At 33.1% G+C, this 14,425-nt stretch overlaps 1 pseudogene; it reads left to right on the forward strand.

Annotated features, from left to right (window-relative positions):
* Positions 1-14,425, forward strand: part of LOC150036734 (uncharacterized) — a 31,691-nt pseudogene that overhangs the window by 5,118 nt on the left and 12,148 nt on the right.

The raw sequence follows: 14,425 nt of genomic DNA on the forward strand, positions 1-14,425 counted from the left end.
CCGAGCGCTTCCTCGTTCGCGTGCAACTGAGCGCTTCCTCGCTCGCGCCTGGCTTACTCGTCACACGATGGCTCCTCCTTGCTACACGATCACACAAGCCTCAGCGCATCCTTTGCATGCGTGTACTAGGCTTAGCGCCTAGCCTTGCGCTAACGCCCAACATACCTTGCGATTTCTATACTTAGCCAATTTTTCACTTGTTAAATTGTCTAAAACTCACCCACGATTAGGTTTTCCCAACACTTAGAATTTTCTTCCTCTATCTTCCTACTTTCTTTACTTCCTTTCACAACTTTACTTTAGCATATCCTTAGTCTTTGCTTAGCATGGCCATTACTCACTTTGTAGGAAAAATGGAGTATAGGGTTTACAAATTATCCCAAAAATGCCACTTAGCTAACACTTAATCCCACTTATGCATGGATTGTATGGTGTCAATTGATCATGCAATTAGATTTCATGTATTTCTTCTTTAAATAGAAGAAACATTGAAAATGAAAAGGGTTTTTTTTTTCTTTTGAAAAATTGTGAATAGTTATCTCAAACCCTTCACACCAAGTACTCCTTCAAACCGATCAAATTTTCCTACAAACTGATCACGAAATCAATTCCCACAAACTGCTCTAAGGTGAGAATAGCAGGGACTTGCAGTAGTCCACGAAGTGTTCGTGATCAGATTCAAGTAGAGTAGTATTGCCCCAATTTTGAGTTGCTTCAAAAGTGGTATCTCAAAACCCTATTTCTTGTTATGAACATGCATGTTTGATTCCTAAAATTAATGTAGTTAGAGTACTTATGATCCTATTAACTCTAACAAAAATGTCTACTCTAATATATCAATATTGGTAATTTTCTCTCCGCATAACATCAATTTCGAAGTGATTTTAAATAATGCGAATTTGTAATCACTTACCGATTTAAAATTTTGTAGCCTCAAATGCATCCACTCATAACTAGCTTTATGAAGAATAACTATTTTTTTTTTTATGATCATACCTCTTTTTCAAATTTTTTCACAAGACACGAAGATCTTTTTATAGTAACATACTCCATTTTCAATCCCTCATGGAGATGATGATGAAGGAAAATTTTTTCACAAAATGCATCAACTTTTGCTTTGTACTTACAGGATGTCGTATTTCCTTCTTTAATTATTTTCCCAAGGTTCATAGCATCTAGGTGGATTTCGGCATCGAGCACCCATGACGAATAATTATTGCCATTAGTGTCAAGGACTACAAATTCTGATTTTGTAAGGTTTTTCATGACAACACTATCACAAAACATTGTATTTATATTAAAAATTTACTATGTACTAAATATGCAAAATAAAATTTAATTTATTAATTATAACAAAGAGAAAAAAAATCGATCTACCTTCAGTTGAGGAAACGACAAGAGTTCGTGGTGATAACCTGTTGTGAATTTGAGGAGCACAACAATGCACAACGATGCACAACAAGAACATGAATATAGAGAAAATATAATATAATAATAATATAATAAAATAAATAAATATTAAAATAAATAAAACATAATATATAAATAAAAAAAATAAAAAAAGTAACAAAAATATGAAATACAAAATTTCTCCACTTTCTCCAACTTTCTTTGAATTTTCACTAATGTGTGTATCTTACAAGCTCTACCAAATGCCTCTATCTATAGGCAAAATGACAAGTAGAATGTGATTTTTTTGGACATTAAGAACGAGTATTTACAAGACACGTGGCAACATACATGGGGTATAGAAGGAGTGACATTTGGCTTTTGATACTAAGAATGGGTATCTATTTTACGCATAATTTGTAATATTTATAATAATTTTGATACTATAAAATTTGAATCGGAAGCCTCTTTCAAGGGAAAGTAACATATGAAGCTACAATAGTTTTCAAAAACTAGATAAAATTCTAACTTAAAAGAGACCACGAAACATTTTCGTATTGTTAGGGGTGATTTTCGACCAAATGACATAATTGACATTTAACAAAACAAAAACAACAAAGTCAATAAGATAGCATAACTCGATCAAAAGTGTCAACTTAGGACCGACCTAAAAAGAGGGGACTGGCTTGGGCCTTGGCCTAAGTCAACATGCTTAGCATTGCCTGTCTGAGCCTCACAAAACAACTAACGCATGTCTTGACCTAAGGGATCATCTTAGACCTAGAATATGACTAAAATAAGGTATTCGATCCCGATCATGGTCGAGGTTGACCGAAGAAATATACCTAATGGGGCATTTCCCTAGCACACCCTCCCAGTAAGTCAAATGATACTCCAGTGCAACTCCAACACACTATGGAGAAGTGCCTATGTGAACTACACATATAAATACGTCATTATAGCTTATGGGAGAAGTAAGTTCATCCCAATACTCAAATTCTTTACTTGTTACACATATTTCCTTTTTGACTTAAATATCAGAGTTTGTGCAGGCATTACCATACGAGTGTCCAGATCTTTCAATTTTGCTAATCACATTCTTCCCTTAATTATAAATTTACCATTATTGTCGCTGAAAGTCATGTACATTTTTTCCTATTCAAATTTTAATATCAACCTATTTATTTTCACAAATGCCCCCCAATTAATTATTTTTCTTGAATATAATCAAGAATCCTTTGTGAACTTTGAAAGAAACCTCTCCAAACAACCCATATTTCTAATAGAAGTATTACAATGTAAACATAATAGTTGATTATGTCATTATCTTAATTGAGGCCAACTCCAATATTGTTTGGATATCTAAGGTAGGAATGATAAAATTTTGGAGGTTGCGTCTTTTTGGTCTCCGACCCAATAGAGGTGGAGAATCTCTGATTTGACCTAGGTTTAAATTGGAGATTTTAATTTGGGTCCTCATTCGGCGACGAAGGAGTGACTGTCTCAAATATTTGTTTATTGTTTTTTTTTTATAATATATTAATATAAGTTATATATTTTCTAGTATAATTAATAAATTTTTAATTTAGTTTAATAATATAACAACTATTCGTATTAATTTTACCTTAAAAATGCTAAAAAAATTTAAATTATTCATTTTTTTCAATTATCTTGTACCACAAAATATTTGCAATTTCAATATAAATACTAACTTTTTAATTAAATTAAAAATAAAAAAAATAAGATGATTTTTTTTTTTCTCACGAGACCTAATCCCCAAATGGGAAATGAGGTGGAAATTGAGACGAAAACGAAGATGAAAATTCCTTTGAGATGGAGTGGGGAGTGCATCCCCTAACATACATTATGCCAAGTACAAAGGTTAAGCATGAATTTAGGGGAAGAAAAAACATTACTTTAAAGAACAGTTCTTTATTTTTCTTTAGGTCCTCACAATGCCAGATACAACAACTTCTTTGCAATGCAATTTCCCGCATACACTACTGTGACGCCTCCATAGAGTCTTCCTGCTATTCTCTAGCAAGGGATCGGTTTATAAGAACCTCCTTTTTTAAAAAGATGGGGAATTTGCATTTGGAGAATTTTTCCACAGTAAACTTCTCTCAGTGAAAAAACTTGAGAGGGATTAAAGGGGAAAAACGTGGAGCTATCTCTTTGATCCCATGAATTTACTCACAGAGAGCCCCATTTGTGAAATACGTGGAGTGGGACGATAACCTCCCACCTCACCCCCTCTCTTTAATTTAATTAACCTAAACTATTAATTTAATTAAATTAATTAACCAAATAATTAATTAATTTACTAAATTAAATATCTAATATTTATTAAATATTTGAATTTTATCCAAATATTTATCTTTCTTATAACCTATAATTTTAATATGAATCTCATTCATATTAAATTATAACCTAAACTTTAATATGAATCTAATTCATATTAGTTATTATTTGAATCTAATTCATATTAGTTATTATTTGAATCTAATTCAAATATATTATATCTCCTTTTTATTATATAGTTTAATTTTGAATCATTCAAAATTAACTTCATATTATAATGTATCTATATACATTATATTAATTGTATCACATGTAAATATTATTCCCTTAATTAATTTGTACAATTCAAATTCTTTCAAAATTACTCATCGTTGTTTACCCGTTTTGAGTTAACAGAGGGACTTAATGGACTTACAGATTATTAGCTCCAATGATTTGAGGTTAATTAATTAAACACTTTAATTAAATTAACCATCATTCATTAATTATGGGTTACTCCACTATAGACACATAGTTGTACACTTATACTACATGTTGCGTCTATGGATTTGACCATTATAAGTAAGTCGATCCTTGACGAGTTATTCGTAACTACTGGGTCAAATTATTGTTTTACCTTTGTAATTACTTCTTACTCCTTAAGTACCACTAATCCCTCTAGTGAACAATTTATTTATAGACCTACCATAAACCAAGTCTATCTCAGGTCAATGAGAGGGCGAGTAACCTTTGTTCAAAATCTAGAATCAACATTTAAGAGAACTACTCATCTACTCACCTTATAAGTGAGAAGGAGTGAGTTTCATCTTGTATAGTTATATTTCCAACTTCCCATTTGGTCTCATCCCAAAAATGGTAAGCTTATGGCGACTTAGGTCACTCTCATCCATACATATCAAAGGACAAACCTTCATAGGCAGGAGTCCATAACTCACTTATGATTAAAATTAAATTACATGTGGTTATCCTATGAAATATTAATCTCTTCAGTCAACAGTGTTACAAAGAGAGATCAATGATTTTGTGGTCTAGTCATATACAAACTCAATGTATAGGATACTCCACTCGCATGTCTCCGCACGAACGATTTGGATCACATCGTTTGTAACACTTACAAAGTGGGTCATATCCATAGCATTACGAAGATAAGGCATCCAACCTTATCTATATATTATAGACCTTTTAGGTTATTACTTGAACATTATCCACTGTATGTTAACTACAAATTGTTCAAGTCTCATGAAATAACCTTAAATTTCTACCATAATTGATAACTCATTGTTGCATATTTAAAATAATAAATTATTATGTCAAATAACTAATTAATTACGAGGCTTTAGGACATAAGCCCCAAGAAAAGAACATGAATGAATAAAAAAAATCATTTAAAAAAAAAACATTGAACTATGTTGGAATAAAGCAACATACATTTTATAATATACACATTAGGGATATGTTGTAAACTTATAGTTAGAGGCATTTTATTAATTAGAAGGAAAAAAGAAAATGTCCTTGGGAGTGTAATTCTGATAACATGTTGTGGTGATAATGTGTTGTGAATTTGAGGAACACATCAATGCACAACGAGAACACGAATATAGAGAAAATATAATATAATAATAATATATAATAAAATAAATAAAACATAATATATAAATAAACAAAATTAAAAAGTAACAAAAATATGAAATACAAAATTTCTCCACTTTCTCCAACTTTCTTTGAATTTTCACTAATGTGTGTATCTTACAAGCTCTACCAAATGCCTCTATCTCTAGGCAAAATGACAAGTAGAATGTGGTTTTCTTGGATACTAAGAACGAGTATTTACAAGACACGTGGCAACATACATGGGGTATAGAAAGGAGTGGCATTTGGCTTTTGACACTAAGAATGGGTATCTATTTTACACATAATTTGTAATATTTATAACAATTTTGATACTATAAAATTTGAATTTGAAGCCTCTTTCAAGGGAAAGTAACATAAAAGGCTACAATAGTTTTCAAAAACTAGTTAAAATTCTAACTTAAAAGAGACCACGAAACATTTTCATATTGTTAGGGATGATTTTGGATCAAATGACATAATCGACATTTACCAAAACAAAAACAACAAAGTCAATAAGATAGCATAATTCGGCCGAAAGTGAAAACTTTATACAGACATAGAAAGAGGGGGCTAGCTTGGGCTTTGACCTAAGTCAACATGCTTAGTATCGCTTGTCTAAGCCTTACAAAACACCTAACACATGTTCCGGCCTAAGGGATCATCTTAGACCTAGAATATGACTAAAAAAAGGTATTCGACCCCAACCATAGTGGAGGTCGACCCAAGAAAAACACCCAACAGGACATTCCCCTTGCACACCTTCTTAATAAGTCAAATCATACTCCCAGTGCAACTCCAAAACACTATGGAGAAGTGCCTACATGAACTACACATATAAATACATCATTATAGCTTATGGAAGAAGTAAGTTCATCTCAATACTCAAATTCTTTACTTGTTACACATATTTCCTTTTTTACTTAAATATCAGAGTTTTTGTGGGCAGTACCACACGACTGTGCAGATCTTTCAATTTTGCCAGTCACGTTCTTCCCTTAATTATAAATTTACCATTATTGTCACTGAAGGTCATGTACATTTTTTCTTATTCAAATTTTAACATCAACCTATATATTTTCATAAATTCTCCCCAATTAATTATTTTTCTTGAATATAATCAAGAATCCTTTGTGAACTTTAAAAAGAAACCTCTCCAAACAACCCATATTTCTAATAGAAATATTACTATGTAAACATAATTAGTTGATTATGTCATTGTCTTAATTGAGGCCAACAACTCCAATATTATTTGGATATCTAAGGTAGGGATGATAAAATTTTCAAAGTCGCGTCTCTTTAGTCTCTAACCCAATAGAGATGGAGAATCTCTTATGTGACCTAGATTTAAACTGAAGATTTTTAATTTGGGTCCCCATTCGGAGACGAAGGAGTGACTGTCTCAAATATTTTTTTTATTATTTTTTCATAATATATTAATATAAGTAATATATTTTCTAATATTATTAATAAATTTTTAATTTAATTTTATAATATAACAACTATTTGTATTAATTTTACTGTAAAAATGCTAAACTTTTTTAAATTATTCATTTTTTCAATTACCTTGTACCATAAAATATTTGTAATTTCAATATAAATAAAAACTTTTTAATTAAATTAAAAATAAAAATAAAAAGATGACTTTTTTTTCTTCTAGAAACCTGATGCCCAAATGGGGAATGAGACAGAGAGTGAGACGGGAACGAGGATGAAAATTCCCGCGGGATGGAGATGGGGAGTGCATCCCCAACCGCTGGTCCCCCCCCCCCCCCCCCCCCCCCCCACTGCCATCCCTAATGTAGATAAGAGATAGCTTAAATATAATCTTTTAGACATCATTTTTTTTTTACCAAACATAATTGATGAAACTACCACATTAAAATTTAGGTTAGTATATTAATTTGGTCTTGAATTTTTAGTTTTGATTCATTATAGTCAGTCTATGTACTTTTAAAATGTTCATTTTGTTTTTTTGAAGTTTTACCATTTATTTATTTAAGTTAATGTACGATTAAAAAAAATCTACTTTAGCATTTATACTTTTAGAAAGCGATCATTTTAATCTTGGCAAACTTTTTAGACAAATTATATGCACAACATAAACTATTTATAACACAAAAGTGAAACGCATTCCAAAAGTGCATTTTCCGGGCTTAGAATTTAGTTAGTTCTATGCTTAATTTGAGATCTTTGATGCTTTTATTGTTTAATTATAGGAAATCGAGCAATTTGATGAGAACAAACAATTTTGGAAGATTATTGACCAAAATACCCATAAGAAGGTTATAGTTTTGATCTAGGGTAATGATCAATGGATAAAAAGGAAAGAAAATGCAGAAATTGGAGGTAGGGCAGCATTGAACGAGAGTTACAACGTTGCCCCGTAACGCTGTAGACCAGAGACCATCTGGAAATAGGGCAGCGTCGTAACGCTGCTTGCAACGTCACAACGCTTCGATTAGAAGAGGCACACTATGAATGATTTAACGTCAGCAGTGCAACATTAATTGCAACATTGTAACACTGCAACTACTGCATATATAAATAGTTTGTGGCCGAACTGATTCAGGGAGGCAAGTTTAGGGCTATTTTGAGAGCGTAAAGCGATATTTCAATGAGGTCTCTTGGGTAGTAGGCAGAGGCAGCATTTCAGAGCTTTAAAGGATCAAATATTTGAAGAGATCGTTGGGTTATGATTCTGGATTCAAGGACGAGAATCAAGAACACAACTTGCAATTTTTTCCCTATTTTATTTTCTGTTCCTCTTGTATTTGGAAACCTTATGAATGGTCTGTGTTTGTGTTGTAACCTGAGTGACTGATTTGTGTTTCTAAGGTGTTGATCTAGTTTTATGGATTGTGAAAACTGATTTGGTTATTTCTTGGATTGGATTTATGCATAATTATTTTAGCATGTTTGTTCTTAATGCTTTTAAATAATTGGTCATTATTTGAATGTTCTTTACTTAATGTCTGTCTCGAGAGAGGGTGTTCGGTTAGATCTAGCATGTTAAACTGTTAATCAAGTATGCACAAAAGTGATATGAGATTAATAGAGATTGTTGATGGAGGAACTTAATGTTGTAGCTAATTAAACGATAGAAGAGATTTGGGTCGATGGTTAGTTATTAAAAAAGGTTGAGCTTGAGAGAGGATACCTGGATAAAGACTCCTAGGTCTATAATTTTCATGAAATCAATCTAAAATAAAAATAATTAATTTGGTTAATCCATTTAATGAAATCATTCCCTAGGACCTGTCTTTGTCTAGTTTTACCCCAATATTATCTTTTCTTGCTTTTTAGGATTAGATTAATTAGATTCTCATTACAGTCCGGTCCCCTAAATAAAATTATAAAGATCTCTGAATAGCTAAAAGTGTCAAACCAACTCCTCAGAGGACGATACTCAGTCTTTTGACCGTTTTACTATATTATAATGTGACGCGTGCGCTTGTGCAACATCAAGTTTTTGGCGCCATTGTCAGGAAATTTTTCTTTGATTTCTTTTAATATTTAAGAGATTTGACTGATTTTAATATAGGGTGTAGATTATTTATTTTGTTTATTTTATTTTGACTTTTTTTATTTGAGTCTTCTCTTGTGTGATTTTTTTTTTTTTTTTTTTTTGTGGTGTTTGCTTTATCATATCTTATTATAATTTTGAGTGACCTTATGGGATTTACCAACCTAATTTAGGTTTGACACCACCACTGTTGGGATTGGTATCCTAATTCTTCTAGAGTCTTGTAGTTTGTAATTTATACACATTGTTATGAATAAAATAAGAGTTATTTTATCTGGCATTTACTTATATCCAATAAACAAAGCTCCATGGTTATTGTATGTAAAATTAAGCATGTATATGAGAAATATAAGTAGAACATGCCTTAAGTGATACCTAAATAGGTCTGTAGTATAAGATTTAAGGAGGGATACCTGATCTTGGCGACACTATGGATACAGACCGCTTTGTAGAGGTTTGCAAATGTTGTGAACTACTACAGATGGTAGATCCTGACTATTTGTGTGGAGACATGTGAGCGGGGGTCACCTATACAAAGAGTTTGTATAAGACTGGACCACGAGATGATTCGTCTCTGTATATAACGCCTTTGATATTGGAGACTTACATCTCACCTAAACGACCATAGGTGACATGATCTCAATCCTGAATATTTTGGAAACTCATGTCTTTGAGGACGATCCTTATATTAGTATGGTGAGAGTGGCCAGATTGCCAACTCAACATGCCTACCCTTTTGGGGACTTGTTTGATTTGGGAGTTGGAAACTCAGTTACACAAGATGAAATTCACTCCTTCCCCGAAGCAAGGGTAAATAGATAGATTGCTCCATTAAAGGCTGATTCTGGAGCTTAAACATAATGGCCACAACTTCTCTTTGGAAGAGATGACTCATTCATAGTAGAACTATGACTTATGTTCATTAGAGGGATCGGTGATACTTAAGAAGTTAGATGTAACTATAGGGGCATAATGGTTATTGGTCCAGCTGTACTTTCGAGCGATCTGTGAAAAGTTATCGCACTATTGATTAGTTGATATGGACACATAATATATATGTAATAAGGAGAGTTCAGCTATCGATCTTTAGTGGAGTGCCTCGCAGTTAACGGATGGTGGATCCCATGACTAAAGAGTTTAGTCATTTATTCACATACCATTGGAGCTTCGAGCTACAGGTCCATAAGGTCCCTTTGGTAACTCAATGGATTCAAGTTGAGAATCCGTTCTTGGTGTTGATTTAAAATGTTCAAATTGACAAGAGGTAATTTGATTATATATGATATGATCGGTATGATGTATGAGATACATTAAGTGCCATGGAATAGAAAAAGAGCTATGGTTTATATGTTTCATGAGATGAAATATTAAAACTATAGGTTATAAATATAGTATGGTAAGTTGGTTATCATATATATTTATAATAATATTAATTATTGGATAATTATCTCTTTTCTCTAATAACCAATTGAGTGGGAGGTTATTGGTTAGTTTCATGATAACCATGAAATAAAAGGAAAAATGTTTTCCTAAATTTAGTAGTTGATGATTTGAGATTTCCATTCTCGAAAAATTACTCACAGTTGGTTGTCAAGTAAATACGATTTACTAAACGACAGCTGAAGAGAGACTAGACGATCGTAGAGTGTTTCTATACGATAGTCACTCAGCTGGCCGATGAGCTAAACGATTGTGTAGCTTTTGCTAAACGATTACATAGTGTTTGTTAAACGTTGGGCATCGTCTATATGATAGACACTGTCATCTCCCATTTGCTCAATTGTTTACACGATTGTCCTTCCTCCAGTCTCTGCCTCTTACAAGTCCACACAGAGCCCACGGTTTTGGATTCTCACACCGAGAATACTAAGGTAGTCATTGTGGTGGTGTCATACTCAACTCGACTTAGTCAAGGTTTTTGGAGGCCGTTCGTGGTGTTCATGTGGAGTTTGCTGTGTTCGCTATGATCGTGCAATGTAGTGGTCGTAATGTTCGAGCATTCGGGTTTGGTGTTTTGCTGTGATCGAGAGTTTGTGATCAAGGGTATTGAAGATGAGTCTTCAAAGGTATGTTTGTTCTATCACTTGACCTTTTAGAAAAGCATGCTGTAATTTCATTGTACACATAGCCTGTATGTTTCAGTTTGTTAATTGCAATTATTTATGTTTAAATACGATTGAACTTTGGAACGATCCTTCCGCTGCTCATGGAAATCATCGTGTCTGATTTCCTTTAATCACCCTCACCAATGTTTTTCAACCCATCTTCATATCCCATCAGTTATCCATCCCAGGAGTAAAGAGGTTTTTATGTTTATCCACCCCAAGAAGAGGAGAAACCTTCTTTAAAGGACCATTTAAAAGAGTCTATCTTAGAGTCCCAATTTAGGAAGTTTTGTATGGAAGAGAGGAGAAGGTTGGATAGGATAGAAGCCCAATTGATAGAGAATGAAGCAACCTTGAAATGTTTAGGAGATCAACTTAGTCTGATGGTTGATGCATTTAGAGCCTTGTTTGAGAAAAATATTTCCAATGCCACTAAGGTAGGGAGGTCCGTGATTGTAGATTCTGATGATGGAGATGAGTTGGAAACATTAGAGTCATCCAAAAGCTGGTTCATGAGATTGAGAGAGAAGATGTGCCTAATTTAGATAAGGAAGTTCAAGTGATTAAGGTTGAGGTTGAGAAGTCTTATGTCCCATCACCTGAGAGTCCTCTTGCCATTGATTTTCCTCTTCCATATTCTTATGAGCCTTGATAGTTTGAGTCTGCTTTTAATTTTCAAAAATTTAAAATATCAAAAATATTTTTTTACTTTTAGGTACCCAGGAAAAGATGGAAAGCCTACAAGGCTTTGTAGATTCAAGTAAGAAGGGACCTAGAAAGTGGGAGAATTTTTATGTACCTTGACAAATAATCTCCCCCGTTGTCTAGCTTGGACGTTAAACTCAGCACTTCTTGGGAGGCAACCCAAGCTTTTATTTTATTTTTGTTGTTTTAGGTTATTTTATTATTTTTATTTTTAGTTTAGCACTCATGGATTGGACTCTTATCTTTTTTCTGGTCTAGGTTTTACAAGAGCCCTCAAATTAATGCATGGTTTGCAAGCCTAATACATGTAGATTACTTCATTAATCAGGCCAGTTTCGCTCACTCCCTTTGCTTTATTTTATTGCATTGAGAACAATGCATATTTCTAAGTTTGGAGTGAGGGAAGTACTACTTTTACTTTTCTGATTATTCTTATCCTGTTATGCATATTATTTAGAAAAATCGTCTTATGCATGATTATTGACAAATTATTTTGAGTGGCTAAGAAAAATATTTTATTTTTTTAATTGAAAAGATGATGTTGTGCTTTAATTGTGAAATTTGTTAAGGATGTAGTGATATGATTTCCTATGAGTTATTCTAAATTTGCATATTTGATGATCTGCTGTGGAAGTGGGATGACATACTCCTGAATTAAATTATCTTTAAGTCCCTCTTTGAGTCTCCCATAGCATGAGTACTTAGTCACTTTAATTTAGAAACTTTAACTAAAAGTAGGATTGGGTTGAGTGTATTTGGTTGTCACCTCGAAAGGTCTCACCGGTTAGAGGGTTGATGTGCATGATGATTTGTAATGTTAGACTAAAAGGAAAAGAAAAATAATATTATTATTTAGAGTATATACTCATGTGCTTAAAAGAAATATCTTTTTATTGTTTAAACTTGTAATGTATATACATGGATGGGGGTAAAAAAAAATCGTCTTTCCTGTGATTAGTTAAAACACCTAGGAATTGACTAGGTACAGTTTCCTACAGTGGATGTGTGAAAGTTAGTGCCCCTAGGTAAAATGATGCAAGTTTAGGGCCCTTTATTGTTGAATAAAAAGAAGGAAAAAAAAAAGCACTTTAGTGGACATGTTACACTATTGAAATATGTGGATGCTTGATGATTGGTGCATGAGCCAAAGTAGGGGAAAAACTGGAGAAACTCTCTTAAACCTAACTTTAGTTCTTGTGTTTTGAATTAAATGTGACTTGCACATACACACACGTAGGAGATGATGAGATTTGACCTTGAAATCTTTTAATGTTGGGAAGTGTTTGAAAGTTTTTACTAATGGTTTTAATATCGTTATTTTGAATGATGAAGTTTTGAATCATTTGCATGCTTGTGTGAATCTCCTTATAGTCTCATTCTTTTTTTTCTCGAGACTAGCAAAATTCTAAGTTTTGGGTGGTGAAACGCATTGCAAAAGTGTGTTTTCTGGACATAGAATTTAGTTAGCTTTATGCTTAGTTTGAGATCGTTGATGCTTTTATTGTTTAATTATAGGAAATCGAGAAATTAGATGAGAACAAGAAATTTTAGAAGATTAATGACCAAAATACCCCCAAGAAGGTCAAAGTTTTGACCTAGGGTAATGATCAGGAGAAAAAAGAAAGAAAATGCGGAGATCGGAGGAAGAGCAGCGTTGAACGAGTGTTGCAGCACTGCCCCACAACGCTGCAGACCTGAGACCAGAAACAGGGCAGCGTCGCGACACTAAGATTAGAAGAGGCGCGTTACGGATGATTTAACGTTAGCATTGCAATACTAGTGGTAGCATTGCAACACTGCGACTGCTGCCTATATAAGCAGTTTGTGGCCGAACTGATTTTGGGAGGCAATTTTAGGGCTATTTTGAGAGCATAAAGTGGTATTTCGATGAGGCCTCCCTGGGGAGTATAATTCTGGATAGAGGCGACATCTCAAAGCTTCAAAGGATCAAATATTTGAAGAGATCATTGGGTTACGATTCTAGATTCAAGGACGAGAGTCAAGAACAAGACTTGAAATTTCTTCCCTCATTTATTTTCTGTTCCTTTGTGTTTGGAAATCTCATGAATGGTCTATGTTTGTGTTGTAACCATGAGTGACCGATTTATATTTCTAGAGTGTTTATTTAGTTTTATGGATTAGAAAACTGATTTGGTTATTTCTTAGATTGAATTTATGCATAATTATTTTAGCATGTTTGTTCTTAACGAATTTTGAATAATTGGTCATTGTTTGAATGTTCTTTACTTAATGTTTGTCTCGAGAGAGAAAGGGCTTTGGGTTAGATCTAACGTGTTAAAGTGTTAATCAAGCATGCACGAGAGTAATAGGTGATTAATAGAGATTGTTGACGGAGGAACTTAATGTTGTAGTTAATCAAGTGATAGAAGAGATTTGGGTCGATGGTTAGTTATTAAAAAAGGTTGAGTTAGAGAGAGGATACCTGGATAAAAGATTCCTAGGTCTATAATTTGCATGAAATCAATCTAAGGTCAAAATAATTAATTTGGTTAATCCGTTTAACGAAATCATACCCTAGAACGTGTCTTTGTCTAGTTTCACCCTAGTGTTATCTTTTCTTGTTTTTTAGGATTAGATTAATTAGATTCTCATCATAGTCTGGCCCCCTAAATAAAATTAGAAAGACATATGAGTAGTTAAAAAAATCAAACCAATTCTTCCGAGGACGATACTCGGTCTCTTGACCGTTTTACTATATTATAATTTGACGCGTGTGCTTGCGCAACATCAAAAAGTCAAGACTGCATTTCTAAAAATTTATTGTGTGATT

Source organism: Benincasa hispida, chromosome 4 (assembly GCF_027475165.1).
Source record: "Benincasa hispida cultivar pf3 chromosome 4, pf3_genome.v1.1, whole genome shotgun sequence".
Taxonomy (NCBI): Eukaryota; Viridiplantae; Streptophyta; class Magnoliopsida; order Cucurbitales; family Cucurbitaceae; genus Benincasa; species Benincasa hispida.